Source organism: Cynocephalus volans, chromosome 1 (assembly GCF_027409185.1).
Source record: "Cynocephalus volans isolate mCynVol1 chromosome 1, mCynVol1.pri, whole genome shotgun sequence".
NCBI classification, from domain to species: domain Eukaryota; kingdom Metazoa; phylum Chordata; class Mammalia; order Dermoptera; family Cynocephalidae; genus Cynocephalus; species Cynocephalus volans.
In genome coordinates, this window is record NC_084460.1 from 37,225,165 (window position 1) to 37,232,294 (window position 7,130).

A 7,130-nucleotide genomic window follows, 5' to 3' on the forward strand; every position below is an offset into this window, starting at 1 on the left:
GTAGGTACAGTGTACCTTGCGTCCATCCAGAAGCTTTAAATGTGCGTGGGAGATTTGGTCAGCCCTCGTGTGCTCCTGCGACTGGCCATGGGGAGATCATGCCGCAGATAACAGCTTCTCTTCATCCTAAAATGAGAGACACATGGAAAAGATTTGAACTCAACCTGCAGCCTGAAACAGAGCTGCCCCAGCCGACTACAGGCCTATGAGTGGGAAAATAAATGCTTGTTGTGGTCAACTGCTGAGATATTGGGATTGCTTGTTATCCAGCATTGTTACAGCAGTAGCTGATTAAGGTAAGGTGTTATTCCCGTGTCCAGATAGTGAAACCGAGGCATAGAAAGGTTAAGTGAGTTGCTCAGGTCTTAGCTATTAAGGGACAGAGTCTGCAGTGGAACTCAAGAACTCACTTTTGACTACTGTCTCTAGGAAAGCACATGTACTAACACATCTCTCATGAGGCCAAACGTGTTTCCAGCATCCCTGCTCAGCCTCTGACCTAGACATCTATAGTAACTTCAGTTCCTGGCGGAACTGGGGACACTGTACAAAATTAATAGCCAGTGAAAGCCTGTTTTCAGGTTCCTAAAGCTTCAACCTTGAAACTTCAGCTGTATTATCTATTATCCCCCATGGAGCACAGAAAAGACAGCCAGGTGTTTGGAAGTATAGAAAAGCCATGTTGCAGCTTAAATAAGGTAACCAGGTAGGCCCCTGCTTCATTCTTCCTCCTCTGGTTTCAGAGGTGGGACATCTTTGAAAGCATTATGAATTTATACACATATTTGTGCATTCAGAGTTGGTATAAAATATATTTCTGTGTCCATTACTGTTTTTGGCTGTATGTGTGTGTATGTGTGTGTGTGTGTGTGTGTGTGTGTGTGTGTGCGCGCGTGCGCACATGTGTGTGTTGAACCATAAAAGAACATAGTTGGGGGATAGTGTGGGCTAAAGAGGCTGAGATTTGAAGTCCGACAACCCTGGATTTGAATATAATATCCCCCATTGTGTGAACTTGGATGAGTTTTGCAACTGCTCTGAGTCTTAGAGCCTTCATCCTGTAAACAGAAGGCTCCAATACCTGAGTTAGCAGTGGCATTGGCCTCCATGAAGTAACATATGTAAAGCACCTACCATCTTGCAGGGGCTCAATAAACATTTACAACCTTTCCTCCTCCTGTCATCTCATAACTAGTGACTACAAATTACAGATCACCCCACTTGAGGACTTCCTTTGAATTCTGCTGACATCTGGGAAGATGCTCCTACCCAAGGGATGAGGCAGGAGAGAGTGCCTTTGTTGATTAGGATCTGGGTCCTGCAGTTCTGCAAATTCACGTCTACAGTCCTCTGTCTCACAGTACATGGAAAAAAGAGCCAAAACTAGGAGACATTTGGACCTGGGTTGAAATCCTATTTTTATTATTTATTAACTGTGTTACTTGAGTAATTATTTAAACTTTCTATGCCTTGTTTATTTTCCTTTCTGTACAATGGGTGTAATTTTGTATCCTGTTTACCGACATGTTATTAGTGCTCAGCATGGTGCCTGCCACCTAGTAAGTGTCATGAGAATTGAATGGACTAACACATGAATATTTGTCCAGCACATAGTCAGTACTCAGTTAACACCGGTTTTCCTGGTGATACTGTTGGCATAACGGAAGGACTTTTAAGGCAAGGAGTTCAAGGAATGTCAACTGAATCTGAGTCATTACTGTATCAGCACACTCTCAGATTCTCAGATCCTTTTTAGAGCTCTTTGATTACATTTTGAGGAAGCTTGGAGCCTAGAGTTTATCAATGGGCATTTGCAGAGCCTGGCTTTCTCTGGCTCCTCTCCTTAGCACCTCCTGTCCTGCAGGCCTGCCCTGCTTCCTCCAATCTGAAGGCATCTGCATATGCTGTTCCTGTTGCTGTGAGTGCAAAGGTCACCACCATCATCATCAGCATCATCAGTGCAATCATCAGTGTCATTACCATCATCATCACTGTCATTCTCATAATGGCCACCATTGATACCTTCACGATTATCACCATTATCATCACCACTTCCATTGTCATCATCACCAGTAGCATCACTGAAATCATCATCACTATCGCCACAGTAACTATGACTGGTACTCCTCCCATTTATGGAGCCTTTACTTTGTACTGGACTAGCTAGTGAAATGCTTTGTCTTGTTAAATCCTTATAGAATCTCTAAGGTAAATACCATTGCTATCTTTATTTGGCAGACAAGACAACTAAGCCATGCAAAGGTGAAATGATTTGCCCAAAATTAGCCATTGGTGAAGACATGATTCAAAATCAGGGTATATCACTCTTAGACAAACTCTCTTAACTTATAAGTGGAACAACACCTTATCTTTAATCGAGTCTCACCCCAGCGTCACCTTCTCAGGATGCCTTTCCTGACCCCCAAACCCAGGGTAGCAACCCCACCTCGCCACTCTCACAACTCTCCATCCCACCTGGCGTGTCATCTGTATAGTGCTCGTCACTGGTTACCATTCTTATTTGTGTACTCATGGATCGCCTCTCTCCCATCCTGGGATGGGAGCTTCACCGCCTTCTCCCAGGGGTTCAGCACAGCACCCTGCACCTGGAGGGGTATCAGTAATTATTATTATTTGTTGAATGTCTTTATCATACATCTGTTGTCATGTCCTGAACCTCTGTAAGCAATTAAGTTTCCAACAACTGAGAAAGTGTGACGGGGTGAAATTGTTTTGAAGTTCATGCATTGCTTCCCTCCCACCCCCCGGTGGAGTCCTTCTTGCACTTCCTAGTGCACCCAGGTGTTTCTTACTGTCAGGACCATACTGGAAATACATCATACTAAGTGCGAATGACTGATACAGACTTAAAGTACCCCTTCTCTTCGGAGACCAAAGCCTGACGTATTCTGCTTGCACTCCTTACTGGGAAAGATGTAAAGATGGTACAGGGGTAAGAGGGTGAAGATGCTGATTCCAGTTCTTCTAATTAGCTGCATGATTCTGGACAAGCCATTTAACCTCTCAAGCCCTGGAAACACTATTCTTAAAATGAGTGGCTTCCATATGTGGTTGTTGTGAGTGTCAAATGTGATCCCTCTGTCTGAAAATGCCTCGTCTCTTGTAACATGCTCACTGAGTAAGCTGTTATTGTTGTTTATCATAACAGAAACCAAGGAGAGTGACTGAGTGAGTGACAAGTTGACTATGAACCAGCAATGTGCCTTAGGGGACTCCCTGTCTCCTTGTCTCTTTATTCATCACTCAAATCCTTGCTCTGCCTGAGATATGGCCCCAGGGCACCCACTCTCCCTATTTCCTATCCTGCCCCTCTGTCCTCACTCAGTATGGCTTGGACAAGGAACCCCAGGTCCCACCAATTTACAGAGACAAAGTGTGTTGAGATCAGCTGCATAAAATCTCAAAGTCAAGTCCTCTTCTAGTCCCAGGGGCCTCTTTCTAGCCACTAGAGTCCACCTGCCCTTTCTCTTAGCCACATCATCCCCTCCCCAGGTCTCTGAGAAGGCTGTTTCTAGCTCTTTCCCCTGCTATCCTGGCCCAAGCTGAGCTACCCTGGTCTGAACTCCTGCCTCTCAACAACCAGCAGCTTCTGTAAGTCAAGCTGGCTCCCACCCCTAGGCCTATGCCTTCCCCTCCTTACATCTAAAGCCCCTCCTGTTCATGAGCATCCACTGAGATTGTGGAAGGGGCACAGAACAGACTAGAGTCATGTGCGCTCAGGCCACAGTCTCTATGGCAAAGGTGGTATCGCAGGTGGTTAGGAGAGTGTGTGCTGGAGCCCAACTGCTTGGGTCCCCATCTTGGCTCCAGTGCTTACTAGCTCTGTGACCTTGAACTTCACCTCCTTGTGCTTCAGTTTATTTATGAGGAATAAGATGGATTTATTTATGTAAAACATCTGGAATGATGCCTTGGAGAGAGTGAGCGATCAGTAAATGTTGGCTTTTTAAAAATTATAATTAGTAAGGAGACACTGCTTCTTTGTTGGCAAACTCTCATCAAAGGTAACCTCAAATTTGAGGTAGGTTCTCAAGGTAAAGTCCCTGCCTCTACTCCTTAGGGTGTCCACGAGAGAGGTGTGTGCATGAGGAGCAGCTGGCCCCATTTCTTCACCCCTTCCCATACCCACATCTTTTGCCAGGCACCTTTGCAGTTGTTGCCCTGAAGGTAGAGGCAGGTCTTTGAGTTGAGACTTACCTCCATGATTTGTATTGGCCCAAAGGAATGTGGGCAGAAGTGGAGTGTCCCAGTTGTGAGCCTAAGCCCTAAGGTGCCTTGGGTGTCTTTGCTCTCTTGTCCTTCTGCCATAATCATGAAAAGGACATGCCCTGGTTAGCATGCTGGTCTGAGGAAGATGAGAAACTCTGGAGACCCTGGAGAAGACCTGTACCTGACTTTCAGCCTGGAATTGCCTGTCCAAGCCCACCCGAGAGCAGCAGAACCCCAGTCAACCCACAAGCACACGAGTGAAATAAATGCTTGCTGTTGTTTGCTACTGAGGTTGTGGTTGTTTGGTAGGCCACAATAGCTGACAGTTTCACCTGGCGGATGGTGGTAAATCACTATTTTATTGTTGACTAGGCTTGGGCTCCCAAACCCGAAGCAGGGAATAGCTGATGAACTGGGCTGGACCATGTGGAACATCCCTTTTCCTAAGCTAATTGAGTTGGTCTGAAGCAGGTCATCACTGTTCTTGCTGCCAGTCACTCCTCAGTCCCCACCCATCTGGTTCCATGCCCTAACCTGAGCCCTGCATCTCTCTGCACTAGGGTTGCCTGGGGGAAAGAGGAAGGGAGACCAGAAGGTCAGACGTGTTCAGATGGAGCAAGCCCTGCCTAGCAGAGCACCTTGTTGCCCAAGGCACATGAATGAAAGAGAAGTGACAAGGCCAGTTGGGTCTGCTCTGAGAGATTGGGTCCTGGGTTGTTTGCTGTTCCTGCTGCTTGGGTAGAAAAGAGAAAGGAGAGGGGAAAACCCACTCATAGTAAAGCAAGATTACTCCTTCACTAGAGGGAGAGGAACAATCGGTGCCTTTGAGTGCAGCCCATATATTGCCACGTTCCCTTTCCCTGCAGGTGAAATTAAGTCAGGGAGGAGAAGTTGGGAGCCTGGAGCCTTCCTAACTTTACTCCTCCTTCTCATCACTCTCTTTCCCTAAAACCTGCTTTATTTATTTGTTTTGTATAGTACTTGTCTTTACCTGAAGTTATATATTTATTGGTTTATTTGCTCGAATCTGTCTCCCATCACTAGAATGTAAGCTCCATGAGGTCAGGAGCCTTGTTGGTTCTGTTCATGGTTATATACCTATTACCTAAAATAGTAGCTGGCACAGTTCAAGTGATCAGTAAATATTTGCTGAATGAATGAATGAACTCATGCAATGGCCCATGCTGGAACACATCAGCCTGGCCCTGTTTGCCCTTGGCTCCTTTACATTCTCCTAGCGTGTCCTTCCCATGGTTGCAGAAACTACAAGACATTAACTGGGAGGTCCATTCTTTGGCTCAGAAATAGCCCCAGTTCTCAGCACACCTGGGGTCTGGAACCTACTCTGTATCTGCACCCCTGGGCTCCATCATGTTTGGTTTCACACCCAGACCACACACATTGATGATATGATTTGGACCCAGCTCCCTTCTGGCCTTACTCCACTTTTGATTTAGCTACTCACAGCACAGCACCTCTGTTCCCAGCCAGGCTCCAGGACATAGTCCTCCAGGCAGAGAAGTGTCCCCTGCCCACTTTGCTTGTCTGGTAGGGGCATTGACAATGTGTTTTCTTCTAGTGGGAACAGGAATAAACCAAATTCAGACGACTCAGTGTCCATGATAACAGTTCTTACAGTTTAGCATCTTAAAAGTCCTGCCAACTTATTTTTACTGCTTTAGCTTATTCGGTTCCCATTTGCTCTTGCAGTGATTTCTACTAATGCAGCAACTTCTATGCAAATGGACTCTGCTAATACTGCTCACAAAGATGTCTCTGTGAAATGCCCAGGTTCACTTTCTCTTACTGCTCTGGCAAGGGCTGCTTGGCTCCATGGTGCAAAACAAAACCCCAGAATTTCCAGGTGGAGTGTTGGCTGAACTCCATGGCCACTGCTTGGGTTCAATCAACATTCCTCACTCACAGCTGCTGAGGGAGGCTGGGGATCCATCCTCTGCTGTTTGACTCCTCCAAGCTCACATATATTTGAGTTTCACTTTGTAATTGCTGCCTTTAACTTACTAGTCTCAGCCTCTGACTTCCTTTTGATTTATGGCTGGAGCTTCTGAGCCCTCTCCAGAGGCACCTTATTCTTGCCCGTTAGCATATCTTCTTATATTTGGCCAGAACCACAACTGCATCCCTGCACAGGCATTTATCAGAAGCTCATGAGCATCACGGACAAACGTGCTTCTAGCTCATAACCTAAATCTCAGTAAATATCTGTGAGGGAGTATGACGATAATGATAACTGCTGATAGTTTTTGACCTCTTGGTATGTGCCAGGCCCCATGATAACCATTAGGCATATTCACTTTTCATGACACTCTGTTAGGGGAGGCACTATTCTTATACCCACTTTACTGAAGAGAAAACAGGCAGTGAGAGGTTCTATAGCTTGTTCCAGATCATACAACTGGTGAAAGGTGGAGCCAGGATTTGAGTCTAGGTCAAAACCTCTGCTTGTAACCACTATGTTCTTGGAGGGCAGGAAGGCCAGGAGGATGATAGGAGGGACGGGTATAGGTCAAGGAACTGAATCTTTGAGACACATGAAGCCGGAACCACAAGCGAGGCCTGAGCCCTTGAAAGGAGCATCTTGGCACGCAGATCTCACCTCAGGAGGCTCTCCACGACTGATGGGTCTGAAGTCTGCCTCCCACGACTGCTCCCCTCAATCTCACTCTAGATTGCTATGGTTTTTGTCTCTCCATGAAACTGGGAGGGTGGGTTTTCTCTGGGTGCTCCTCTGGCTCCACCCTTCCCTACCCCTCTCTGTGCCTAGAAGGTTGACTGTGTGCACCACATCACTGGGCTCCCTTCCCTCTGGCTTCTAGATGGGTTCAGCTGGTTAGCACCAGCAGGAGATCCGAGGGAAGGAGGAGAGCGAGGTTGGCATC